We start from the raw sequence: 14,119 nt of genomic DNA on the forward strand, positions 1-14,119 counted from the left end.
GAGAGAATTTAGCGTCATTCATATTTTTAATCAAAACCAATTTGCTACAATGATAACAAGTACATTATTTCCATTACATGAATATCATATCTAAGAATGAATAATTTTTTCAAGTATAATGACAGTGCTCTTTATTATTAGGGCATGGTTACTTTGTCCAATAAAAAGTCCTGTGTGAAAGGCAAATTTTTTTTGCAAGGAAGGCACTACATTTCATTAATATTCTGTTTTGTGTTTCCAGTAAGAGTGGTAAAATACATCCCTCAAGTGGTTGCAAGAATAAGGTTTATGTTATAATATCAATATTAGTTTGAACACTGCTGAAGGAAATGATCATGTTTCTTGGGGAGAATAGTATACTTATAAAAAACTAATTGTACTTACCCCAAAGCTCAGATAGTACGTTTGTGATTATGATGTATTGTGTGTTTATGTGTGTAGTGGAATACATTAAGTCGATTGGAAAGTTGGTTTTCTAATTGGAATTAAAATTATAATCTTGGTGAAGAAAATCTGGGCCGTCTATATTTGGTAATGAGAAAGAAATAATTGAGCTGAGAGCACATACTGTAATTTGAAGACGACATATGCAAAAAATGTCATTAGCTCTAAACAAAAATATTTGAGAGTGGGTAATAGGTTGCTCACTTGTAATTATTTAGTCAATAATTGGTTTTCATTTACAAATTACAAGCACATGGCAAAAAGTCTTCTTCTATCTTCAAATTAAGACACTAGAATGCTAATTAGTCCCACATTCGCTCTTAAGCACTATTCATTAGCAAAGCAAAGAAACAAGTCAAACACCTTCTTTTGGATATTATAGGTGACATCTGAGCAAAGATTTGAAAGAGATGAGGGAGAAAACCATGTGACCTTGGAAGGGCTGATTCCATGCAGAAGGAACAAAACTGCAAAGGGCCCTGGCCGGTTTGGTTCAGCAGTTAGAGCATCAGCCCACGGACCAGAGTCCCGGGTTCGGTTCCCACTAAGGGCACATACCTCAATTGCAGTTTGTCCCCGGCCCCAGTTGGGGTAGTGTGGGTGGCAGCCAGTCAATGTGTCTCTCTCACATTGATGTTTCTCTCTCTCTTCCTCCCTCTCTCCCTCCTGCTCTATCTGAAGATGAATGCAAAAGTGTCTTTGGTTGAGGATAAAACAAAACAAAATAAAAAACTGCAAAGGTACCAGATACATGCCTCAGGTAGACAGCAAGATCAGCTTCTCTAAAGCCAGCCTACCAAGAAGAGCAGAAGGAGCTAGGGGAAGAGAGACAGCAGAAGTTAGCAAACAGTGCCTGTTTTTGAACAGCCCAAAAGCTAAAGGGTTAGCAAAAATTCCAAGAATAATACTATTACTTCATACGTGGAGAGCTTATGAATTTCAAATTTCAGGTCCGTAAATAAAGCTTTATTGGCACACAGTTATGCTTATCCTTTTATGTCCTTCCTTCGGCTGCTTTCATGCCTCAAGGGCCAAAATGAGCAGTTACAGCATTCACCTGAATGCCCAGCAAAACCTGAAATATCTACTATCTGTCACTTTAAGAAACTGTTTGCCAACCCACTGCTGTTGTAGGTCCTTGCAGGCCATTCTAAAGACATCAACTTTTAATCTGAGTGAGATGAGAAACCCCTGGATGGTTTTTGAGCAGAGAAGTGATATCAGTATATATTCTTTTCAAAACAAGATCCCTTTGTCTGGTACCACCTATGTTAATAACTTGGGGGGGTGATGGGTAGTAGCTTCCTATTTTTATTTTTCCTAAAAATGTTTATCTTCACAACAGAAAAATGAATCTTCTAATAGGTCTCCCTTTTACATACATATACATTCACATGCATAAAAATATTGACACAAGTCTGCGTATATGAAATATAATTACAAAATACCAAGTTGATTTTTGTTAAATGATAGAATGAAGGATACATGTTTCCATATATGCTTGAGTATATGAAGTTCTTTTTCTGGTAACAGATTCATTGAGATATAAATTGCATACCATTTAATTTACACACTTAGTGTGCAATGCAAAACTCAATGGTTTTATGGACACCAAAGCTGGGGACAGGGCAGGGAGGGAGGGGGAGGGGGAAATCAGTGGGGGAAAAGGAGAAACATCTGTAACAAAAATTAATTAATAAAAAAATTCAATGGTTTTTATTATATTCACAGAGTTGTGCAATCATCATCACAATTAATTTTATAATGTGCTCTTTACCCCCGAAAAGAAACACAATACCCATTAACAGTCATCCCACCAATCCCCTACCCAGCTGCAGGCCACCAGTAATCTTTGTTTTGTCTCTATAGATTATTCTAAACATTTCATATAAATGAAATCATACAATATGTGGTCTTGTCACTGGTTTCTTTTACTTAGCATAATGTTTTGTGATGGCTTTTTAGGGGCATGTCAAGTTCTGAGAACTGGTATGCCCTCAGTATTACCCTAGCATCAGAATCTATTTTTATTTCCATAAATTGTCTCAGCATAGGCATAGGCACTTGGGTAGAAATATCCTTTAATATGTGCTTTGGAAATATAGTATCAAATGTGGTTTATCATATACTCTGTGCATATTGAAATAGCCTAGGGTGTCAAAGCACATTGTAATTGTTAGTTCTTATCTGAGTCCTGGCTTATAGAAGTATATAATGTACCAGAACCCAGAAATAAAAGTAACATACAATATATTTATAATATATAATGGGCAATCATTTGTAGTACTATACTCAGATCTAAGTCTTTAGCTTAATATTAATTTATCTAATTAGTTTCTATAATTATGCTGCTGTTCTAATTTTCTAACACATTTAGGACAGTGTGCAAAATAACATCTTAGGGTGAGGTTTACCATCGATATTATTTTCTTCACCAACCAATTTCCTAGGCTTCTTACACATGCACAACACATTTGAGTTTTATTGGACAAAGAAGAATGTTCACTCTGGATACAGATGTTTTTGCTAATTGATAATGGCATTGTAGGGCATATGTCATTGAAAATTAATTGACATAGAGATTATTTTCACCTTTCCTCTTTGACTGGTAATACAGAAATAGCAAATAAACCGTGATTTTTTGAAAAAAAAATCTTTATTGTTGAATGTATTACAGATATCCTCCCTTTTCCCCCCAACTGACCCCTTCCTCTCTGCTCCTGCCCTCCTCCTGCCTCCCCCACGCTATTGTCTGTGTCCATTGGTTATGTACATATGCATAGAAGTTCTTAGGTTTATCTCTTCCCTTTGAGGTTCCTCAGTCAAACAACTGATTTGTACCTCTTAATCCCTTCACTTTTTCTGACCATCCTCCCCAAACCCCTTCCCATCTGGCAACGCACAAAAAGTTTCATCTATGAGTCTGTTCCTGTTCTGTTTGTTCATTTCATTTGTAGATTCAATTGTTGATAGATATGTATTTATTGTCATTTTATTGTCCATATTTTTTATGTTCTTTTTCAAGAAGACCCTTTAACATTTCATATAATACGGTTTGGTGGTGATGAACTCTAGCTTTTTATTGTCTAAAAAACTGTAAGTCCATCGATTCTAAATGATAGCTTTGCAGCACAGAGTGATCTTGGTTTTAAGTCCTTGCTTTTCATTATTTTGAGTATTTCTTGCCACTTCCTTCTGGCCTGCAAAGTTTCTTTTGAGAAATCAGCTGACAGTCTTATGGGAGCTCCTTTGTAAGTAACTAACTGCTTTTCTCTTGCTGCTTTTAAGATTCTCTCTTAGTCTTCAAACTTTTTCATTTTGATGATGATGTGTCTTGGTGTGGGCCTCTTCAGGTTCACCTTGTTTGGGACTATTTGTACTTCCTGGACTTGTATGTCTGTTTCCTTCACTGAGTTAAGGAAGTTTTCTATCATTAGTTTTTCAAAAAGGTTTCCAATGTCTTGTTCTCTTTCTTCTCCTTCTTGTACTTCCATGATGTGAATGTTGGTATGCTTGAAATTGCCCCAGAGGCTCCTTACACTATCCTCATATTTTTTGGATTATTTTTTTCTTTTTACTGTTCTGATTGGTTGTTTTTTGCTTCCTTATATTCCAAATTGATGGTTTTCTTCTTGGCTTTTCCTACTCTACTATTCATTCCCTGTAAATTCTTCTTTATTTCAGTTCATGCACCCTTCATTTCCAATTCATCCTTGTTTATCCTCTTGAAGTCTTCACTAAGTTCCTTGAGCATTCTTATAACCAGTGCTTTGAACTCTGCATCTGTTAAATTGTTTATCTCCATTTCATGTCATTCTTTTCCTGGAGTTTTGTTCTGTTATTTCATTTGGGACATGTTTCTTTCTCTCCTCATTTTAGCTGCCTTCCTGTGTTTGTTTTTATGTACTCCCAGGCTTCATATGGTGGCATATTGTTGTAGGTGTCCTGTAGGATCCAGTGTCACAGCCTCCCTGATCACTCTAGCTGGGCCCTTGAGGTACACCCTCATGTGGACTGTACACCTTTCTGTGGTAATTGAGTCTTGATTGCTGCTGGCATGTCAATGGGAGGGATTTACACAAGCTGATCAGCTGCAAGGACTGGCTGTGCCCACTGACCTCTGACTGCCTTGGAGGATCATCTGTGCAGGAGCCCACCACACAGAATTAACCTTATTTCACCAGGGGTCTGGTACCCACTGAGTCTCTTCCTTGAGTGTGTTGCTTGTGGAGGTATTTGCATGGTGGTGTTTCGATGTGGCCTGAGGCTGTCCACTGGGTGAGCTGGCCCTGGGGCAAGGTCAGCCGCTTCCTGGTGTTCTGTTCTGGGCTACCAAGCAGATGGCTGCTTGTTGTGCTGGGCTTGGAGGTGCCCAGGCAAAGCTAAGATGTGAACCAAGGCTGGCTGCTTCTAGTGCAGGGCCTGGAGCCACTTAACTAAAGGTATGGGTTTCGCTGAGACCAAATGCTGCTTATTAGAGAGAATTTAGGAAAATCTGAAACAGGAGCCAAGACAGGCCAATCCAATGGTAAAGCCACTGGCCACAGCTTGGGTGGGCCCAAAAGTTGGGTGGGGCGGGGCCTCAGAGAATGACCAGGACGGGACCAAGTGTATGAGTCAGGTTGCTGGAGTCCCAGATATAGTGGCTGGATGCCAGCCCCCATGGAAGGGCTCATCAAAGAACAACAGCCTCCTCCAGTATATCTGGGAGAAAGCTGCCTCGCCAGCCCTTGCCCTGATGCCAAGAACTCAGTTCTTCCCCATATGTCTCTGGTACCTTTCATGCTGCCTCCCCCATGCTGGAGTCTGGAGAGAGCAAGTCCAAGTAAGTCCGTGCACGGGCCCTTTAAGAGGAGCTGCCTGGGGCTCCCGCAGCTGCAGCCTCCCTCAGCCTCAGTTCCTACTGGTTTTACAGCCAGAAGTGATGGGGATTCTCTTCCTGGCACTGGAACCCTGAGCGGGGCACCTGGTGTGGGACAGGGACCCCTCACTCCTCAGGAGGACCTTCCCAGCTGAGGTGTCCTCCTGATTTTTATCTGCCACACATGGGTGTGGGATCAGCCTGTCCACCTCCAGCCCTCCTACCAGTCTCCTTGGGGCTGCTTCTTTAATTAGGTAGTTGTAGGACTTCCATTCAGCTCGATATCAGGTGGGTCTAAATGCTGGTTGTTCTGTGGTTTAGTTGTCAACATTATGACTTTTGATGAAAATTCAGCTCAGTTTTATTTTTCCTTTTGCATATACATAACATTAGATTATCTACAGTTAATATTTGGTACTTTTGTGAGAAGAAAGTCAATTTTACTTTTAAAAAGTTTCAGTCAGGATAACAGTATCTACGTGCACATGTACCTTACTAAAATAAAACCTGTAGTCATTCCCTCTGAACTATTTATTCATGAAAGAATAAGAAACCTTCATCAGAAAGATAGTTAATATATGCAGTGTAGCTGTGAGAGCCATTTCAGAAACTTTTTAAAAATTAATATATTTATTTTTGTTACAAACGTTTCCCCTTTTTCACCCACTGATTCCCCGCTACCCCCACCCTCCTTACCCTGTCCCCACCTTTGTTGTCCATGTCCATTGTTCATACATACATGCATATAAGTTCTGTGGTTTTTCTCTAGCCCCCACCCCCTCTTCTGGGGATTGTCAGTCTGTACCCCACTTCCACGTCTCTGGGACTACCCTGTTCCTCAGACTATTATGTTCGTTATATTCCACAAATAAATAAGATCATGTGATATTTGTCTTTCTCTGCTTGGCTTGTTTCACTTAGGATAATACTTTTCAGGTCCCTCCATGTCGTCTCAAAGGATAAGAGATCTTTCTTTCTTACAGCTGCATAGTATTCCATTGTGTATATGTACCACAGCTTTGTTTTCCACTCATCTACTGATGGACACTTGGGCTGTTTCTAGATCTTAGCTATTGTAAATAGTGCTGCTATGAACATGGGGGTACATATATATTTTCTCATTGGTGTTTCAGGCTTCTTAGGGTATATTCCTAGAAGTGGGATCACTGGGTCAAATGACAGGTCAATTTTTAACTTTTTGAGGTAGCACCATATTGTTTTCCATAGCGGCTGCACCAGTCTGCATTCCCACCAGCAGTGTACTAGAGTCCCCTTTTCTCCACACCCTCGCCAACACTTGTTTGATGATTTGTTGATGGCGGCCATTCTGACAGGTGTGAGGTGATAACCTCATTGCTGTTTTAAATTGCATCTCTCTGATGATTAGTGATGTTGAGTATTTCTTTATATGTCAAAAACTTATTAATACTTTGATCATAGTTAATATTTGCACACATGTAAAAACTAGTGTTTATGTGCCATGATTCAGCAGGGTATGTGATATGTAACTTCATTATTAAAATTCTATTAGTGTCTCCCAGCCAGTGTGGCTCAGTGGTTGAGTGTCAAACCATGTACCAAGAGGTCGCTGGTTCGATTCCTGGTCGGGGCACATGCCCAGGTTTTGGGCCCGATCCCCAGCGGGGGACATGCAGGAGGCAGCAAATCAATGTTCTCTCTCAATGATGTTTCTTTCTCTCTCTCTCCCTTCCTCTCTAAAAATCAATAAAGAAAAAGAAATGCTATTAGTGTCTATGATCTATTAATAAAGAGAGGACAATATATCTATATTGTTCTTAGTTATTTATATTTGTTTTAATGTACTGCCCTTCTACTTTGTTCATATTTTTCTTTGCCCTCAGGGGTAAAATGTGAAAGGCAGTAATATCCAGGATTAATACATATTAAAAAGAGAATAATTTGCCCTGGCCGGTTTGGCTCAGCGGTTGGAGCGTCGTCCTGCGGTCCGGAGAGACCCGGGTTCGGTTCCCGCTAAGGACACGTACTTCGGTTGCAGTTTGTCCCCGGCCCTGGTTGGTCGTGCGGGTGGCAGCCACTCGATGTGCCCCTTTCACATCGATGTTTCTCTCTCTCTCTCTCCCTCCCACTCTATCTGTACAAAAAATGGAGAAATGTCCTCAGGTGAGGATTAAAAAAAAAAAAGAGAGAATAATTTTAAAGTACAGATGTAAAAACATTATTTTAATGTTTCTAAAGATAGCTTCAAAAATAAAATTTTGAAATGCACAATATAAATATGTATGTATATATGGAATAACTATAAACATATTTATGCATGAACGTGTGTATATATGGATGTATATATTTATTATGCATATATGTGTAATAAACAGAGCAGACATCAGTTCGATGATTGTTCCCAAAGATGTTTTATCAGTATTGATTTTGTGTTCAATATCTTAGCAGATTAAAATTTTTTTCTTATATAACATAACCAATATACATCTATTTATTATTACTCTACCATTAATTTTCCCTGGGAATTTGGGCATCATCATCTATTTAATTTGTGTCTGAATACAAATGCCCCCTTCTATAGAATTCTTATAGTTATTATTCACAGAAGGAGAAAGAGTTGGAGGTAGAAAATTGCACTGACTTGATTTAACTTTGTCCATTTTTCTTAACAGTCTTCTCACAAAAATGAATTAAATAGAAATTTGATTTGAATGGCATGCAGGATTTTATTGGTAATCAGTAACATTGAATTTTACATACATTTTAAAAATTCTATATCCCATTTTTTTTTTTGTTCGTGTCATTTACCAACATGTTAACATTGCAAATTAGTATGTCATATTAGTATGGGACCGCAGCTTGACTGATTGCTGGATCAGCAAGTGTAAAGTGGAACATGATGAATTACTTGGTTTATTAAAAAAAAACAACTTGAAAACAAAACAAGGGAATACTGTTCAAAGATGATCACATCTTAATTTAAGCTGGACAAAAACAAGTGCTTTAATATTAAGAAGTGAAGCCATAGGCTACATTAAAAATGAAGCTTTTCCTTTCCATTTTAAATTTCATATTGTTGGGTAAGATGCTTGATACAACCAAAAGACCATTTAAATACAATGTTGGTTTTCAAATACCACTTTTTTCTTGCCACAATTGCATTACAGTTTTTATATTTGTATTAAACCCATGTGCTTTTGTTAAAGAAATTGGCAATTTATTTTTAATAATTTGCCATATTTCCACAGTGCATTTATTATATATATAGTAGTCTAAGATATCAAGTGACAGCATAGATAAGTGTTCGAATGGGAAACCACGCAAAGTAAATTTTTTTTTATCCTTACCTGAGGACATTTTTGCATTTATCATCAGACACAGCGGGAGGGAGAGTGGGAGGGAGAGAGAGAGAAACACCGGTGTGAGAGAGACACATTGACTTGTTGCCACCCACACGACCTCAACCAGGGCCGGGGACAAACTGCAACCAAGGTACATGCCCTTAGCGGGAACCGAACCCGGGTCTCTCTGGTCCGCGGGCCGATGCTCAACCACTGAGCCAAACCGGCCAGGGCACAAAATTAATTTTGATAATAGCTCTATATTTGACAATATGTTTCTATTTCCTTATAATTTGCTTATTTCATCTATTGGTCCCAAAACCGTATGTATGTTTGAAAATACAACTCTTCACTCCATAAATTTCGGCATATTTGTAAAATATTGTTCTATATGTCTTAATAGACCTGGCAGATGTGTATAATTTATAAAATTTTACATTAAATACAAGCTGTATACATTTAACTGAATACATTTTAGAGATCGTCTCAAATTCACCAGATAATTATAAAACAGTCCTGTCCTACTATGGCTGTGAACACAAGGTGCTTTCAGTAATTAAGTGGCTCAATTCTTTGATATAAAGTTTAAACATAGAGATAGGGATTGAATGAGTCTAGTTTAATAACTGAAATAATCAAAGCCCAATTTAGCAGTCCTAGTATTTCATAGTTTTAGCACTTAACTAAAGCATTGGGCATAAGCTATTTAGGATTTACACAGCTGCATACATACACACACACACACACACAAATGCATGTATGCACAATATACCTTCAAAACAGTCTATTTTACAAATACAGATAACTTGTAATTTTTTTTGGTAGTGAATTATTGTGCCATCTGTATTTACTGTCCTTTGATTTTTTAATCTTCACAACCTTATGTAGGATGGTTTTGATCTGTATTTCAAAAGTTTATCTAGCCCTGGCCACCAGGTGGTTCAGTTGGTTGGAGCATCTTTCTGTACACCAAAAGGTCTCCGGTTCGGTTCAATTTCCCAGTCATAGAACACACCTAGGTAGTGTTATCGATCCCAGTTGGGAAGTGTATGGTAGACAACCAATCAATTCTCTCTCTCTCTCTCTCTTCCTTCTAGTCTGTCTCTAAAAATCAATGAAAAAATAAATCCTTGGGTGACAAAAAAAAAATTTATTCTAAATATATACATCTATATATATACAGACACAAACACATACACACACCTGTATATGCATTTAAAATTATGTGCAACTTATTTTGTCTACCATACTATTGATCATTTTTTTTTTCTTTCTTCCTCTTACCCATAACCAATTGTTTGATAAAATAGGACATAGTAATATTACAGATTATTTCAATATAAAACATTATATATTAATTTTATGGTTTAGTTTAATATTATTATTATTTTGTACAGTGTACAAAGATTATATGGATATGTTTGTCTCTGCTTTTTTCACTTGAGCAGAGTCATTATAAAAATTTAAAACACTCGTCCAAAAGAATGCCTTTCCATGTTGTGAGGTTTTCAAAAAATTATGATCATAGAAGAAAATTTAGTTATCATCATCATAGAAAAATTTTTAATAAAAAAATGGGATTGCTGCATGAGCTCACACTGGTCTCAAAATGCAAATTACGTACTGACAATGAAAACCAGTTAGTGGCACACGTGTTGCTATTAATTCTGTAAGTTTATGTTCTGGTTCCAGTGTTTTAACAGTGATACCAATGGATTCACAAAGCAACCTCCAGAGAGGCCACTTCAATCGCCACAACTTTTCCTTTTCTATAGCAGGACAGGAAAAGCAATTTTCTCAAATTTTCATTCTCTCCCAGAAGCCAGTAGAGTTGCAATCTACTTCAGAAACAGTTTTGGTTTATTTTGATGTGATAACACAGAAGTCATATTTTAGTGTTCTGCTTTTTTATAATGCAGGACCCTGAAACCCACAAACATTGTAACTGCTTCAGCCAGTCATAGATAGAGCAACATAAAATACGTAAAAATGCTCAAGTAAATCCAATTAATCGAGGGGAAGGAAAGAATAGAAAAAAATTGATAGAATTGGCAGTTTACAAAGCTCATTTCAAGAATCGCTGTTGGGGAATGTTCAGAGCAGGGAGCCTGTAAAATGGCTCCTTTGTTTACAACCATCCAAAAGCAACTTGGTTGCCGGGCTGGTGCTGCTCAGCGGTTGAGTGTCAACTGATGCACCAAGAGGTCACCAGTTGGATTCCTGGTCAGGGCACATGCCCAAGTTGTGGGACCGATCCCTAGTGGGGGGCTTGCAGGAGGCCCCTAATCAATATTCTCTCTCATCGATGTTTCTATCTCTCTCTTCCTCTCATTTTCTTTCTCTCTAAAAATCAATTAAAAAATAGCAATTTGGTTTACTCATCAAGGGTGGCAGGATACTATGACCTTCCTATGACATTACACACCCTATACATGGGAAAATAAATTGCTGTTGCTCTATTAGTTCTGTACATAAATACATACGTGGTGTTTTAAAATACCATTAAAGATTCAGTTATACTTGGCTGCCACTCTCTTTTGGTTATTTGGCCTTTTGGCACTTGGACATTTTCAGACAGTATCACCAAATACTTCAGATACGTTCTCCTCCTATTCTACAATACTGTATATCCAGCTATTATAATGTCATTGCTACTACACATTCACAGGATTATATTTTTTAGCTCTGACTTTTTCTTTCTGCTTCATGAAACCAGTGGAGAAAGATGGAAGGAATAACATTCACATATGCTGAAATTTTAGGCATTGATAATCTTTCTGTATACTTTTGGCTGATTTAAATTTTTATTTTCTTTATTGATTTTTAGAGAGGAAGGGAGAGGGAGAGAGAGATAGAAACATTGATGAGAGAGACATTGACTAGCCGCCTCCTGCACGCCCCCCACTGGGGATCGGGCCCACAACCTGGGCATGTGCCCTGACCGGGACTCGAACAGGTGACCTCTTGGTGCATGGGTTGACGCTCAACCACTGAGCCACACCGGCCGAGCTTGGCTAATTTTTTAAAATAAATTTATTGGGGTGATATTGGTTAATAACATTATAAAAGTTCCAAGTGTATGATTCTATAACATCATTTATTTATATTTTGGCTGATTGATTTCAATGAGGTATCACCTCACACTTGTCAGAATGGCCACCATCAACAAATCATAAAACAACAAGTGTTGGCAAGGGTGTGGAGAAAAGGGAACTCAATTTCTAATCTTTGAACTCCATCTACAGATTTGCTTGTTGCATATACAAAACCTAAATGCTACCTAACATTTATTCTGCTAAGCTCTATTGATCCTTCTGTTTCAATTGTTTAATCTATTAAAACCATTGCATGATCACCATAGTGTCTGTCTGCAAAATAAGGTTGGTTTTCAAAACAACATAACCGGCAGACAGTGAGATTATTGTGCAAAGTAAATAGCTGCATGTGTTTAACTCAAATATACATCCAATGTGAGGGCAGTCCTCTAGCAGACTAAAAATAATTGGAACTTCCAGAGAATTGTTGCTATAGTCACTTGATGAATCCAAATAGCTACAGCAGGAAAAGTTTCACAACATGAGTCCAGGTGAATTTTAGAGGACATTTATTAAAGCTGGGGACAGTGAAACAAGGAAGGGCTGGGGAAATGAGCCTGGACTGGTCTGCTTTGGCTCGCTAAGAAGTCAGAGGAAAGGGGGCCTTGGGGACAGGTTCAGGGGGTTTGCCTGGGATAAACTTCTGTTGCCCATTGCTGCCCTGGTTGCAAGCCTCATGGGGTCTTTCAGAGTCTAGGAGATGCAGGTCTGTGGGGGAAGAAGGGAGGAAAAAAGAGAGGAAAGAGGATGGTGTGGGTTGCTCACCAGAGGAAGAGGACGAGCTGGGTCCTTTGTCTTGAGGCTTTTATCTGTCTGTTGTAGGCAGGTATCTTAAGGATGGTCTCAGGTGAGTGTTTTAACAGAAGATGCATCAGTTTTCTAGGTGTGGTCCTCCAGGGCCGTGGTCCCCACTGATTGGTCTGTGTCAGGGCAGGGGATTGTTAGTAATTGCAGCTGGTCCTGTGTCACCTCCCTGGTTTTGCTGCTTTTCTGAGCCTGGAGCTGAAATACAACTGAGACCTAGATGTTATCTCTAGGGAGGTGACCTCTGTATCTGCTGTAAATTGCTCGGCCAGTTTGTTCAGCTATCTGTCTGTTTCCCTTTTCCACTTGTCCTGGCTTACTGGCCTGTCTCAGTCTGACAGGGCAAATAAAAGCAACATTTTATCGAGATTTAAAAATGTATTGGCAAAGGCTGTTGCATCAAATAAGATGTCTCTGTTTTATCAACTGCGTGTGTAAGAATAGCTAAAATATTTTATTTAAAAAAGATATTACAGTGGTTAGATTTTTATTTTTAGAATATGCATTTTAATGAGAGGTGGCAGTCTGAAACTGCTTTTCAATATTGTCAGCTGTAACAGTACCAAAACCCTCAGGATCGATCAGTGACCAAGGCAGGTTCTCAAATTTTGAAAATAAATAGATGACTGAACTGGACTTATTCACTTAAACTGTTATTACAAAAATTCATTCATTTCCTTGGCAAATAGATACTTGAAGGTCAGATTTAGATTTGTATAGCTCCCCCCACCCCATGGGACTTTTGAGTCTACTTCATGATGACTTAATAATGTTGTTTTTTTTTTCCACCAGTTTTAATCATCTCTTGAGAGATGGTTCAGATTCACATGCTTAGAAATTATTTTTCAAAGAAAAATGTTAAGCTGTTCCAAAGTTTTTTTGTTTATATAAATGTATAATATATTCATTTGGAAAATGCAGAAACACTCCATTGTTGCATCGCTTCTGGTCTAGCGCCTTGCGAATGTGCTTTGCACATAGCAGACAATCCCTGAATATTTTTCTCTCATCAAAATCATGAGACCTCGGAAACATGCTACAGAACTGCCATGAGTAATATTTTTCATAAACATCACATTTACAGGGTGTTTTAGTATACTCTTCTTTTCTTCCTGACTCTGACGAAGAAGAGGCCAATAAAAACTGAACTGTTAGTTTGAAATTTAATTTGGACAACTGAAAATCCCTGAAGATATTCCAGTCAGGTACAACCATCTTTCCTTTCACCCTGGGAGACTATTAAATTGGAAAACTCTGCTGCTGCGTAAACCCGCTTGCTGTTTGTGCATGGGAGGGACGATGGACAGCCCTTATGTATGGATGTGGAGTTTGTGCCAAAGCTAAAAGTCAAAATGTCTCTTAGAAAGCAACAAGGCAGGATAATGTTTTTTCTCACTAATTGAGGTCCTTATGTTCTCCAAATGCATTTTTTTTTTTTTTGCAAAACAACATTAAGCTTTTTGGGGTGGATGTTTGGGGTGTCCATTAGCACTTCTACATTGCAGAAATCCCCTGGTAATAGTTCAATGCTAAAGTACACTCTTAAAATTGTAGAAACCTATTTCTGTACCTACAAATGTCACATAGAATTTGAG

At 38.3% G+C, this 14,119-nt stretch overlaps 1 protein-coding gene and 1 non-coding gene across 4 annotated transcripts in view; both read left to right on the forward strand.

Annotated features, from left to right (window-relative positions):
- PCDH11X (protocadherin 11 X-linked) overlaps window positions 1–14,119 on the forward strand; it is a 770,886-nt gene that overhangs the window by 315,708 nt on the left and 441,059 nt on the right. The gene's annotated exons all lie outside the window — the stretch shown is intronic.
- LOC118636860 lies at window positions 10,711–10,831 on the forward strand. Its single transcript, XR_004960825.1, has one exon. It is a non-coding gene; the product is annotated as a small nucleolar RNA SNORA11 (small nucleolar RNA).

Source organism: Molossus molossus, unplaced genomic scaffold (genome assembly GCF_014108415.1).
Source record: "Molossus molossus isolate mMolMol1 unplaced genomic scaffold, mMolMol1.p scaffold_m16_p_2, whole genome shotgun sequence".
Taxonomy (NCBI): domain Eukaryota; kingdom Metazoa; phylum Chordata; class Mammalia; order Chiroptera; family Molossidae; genus Molossus; species Molossus molossus.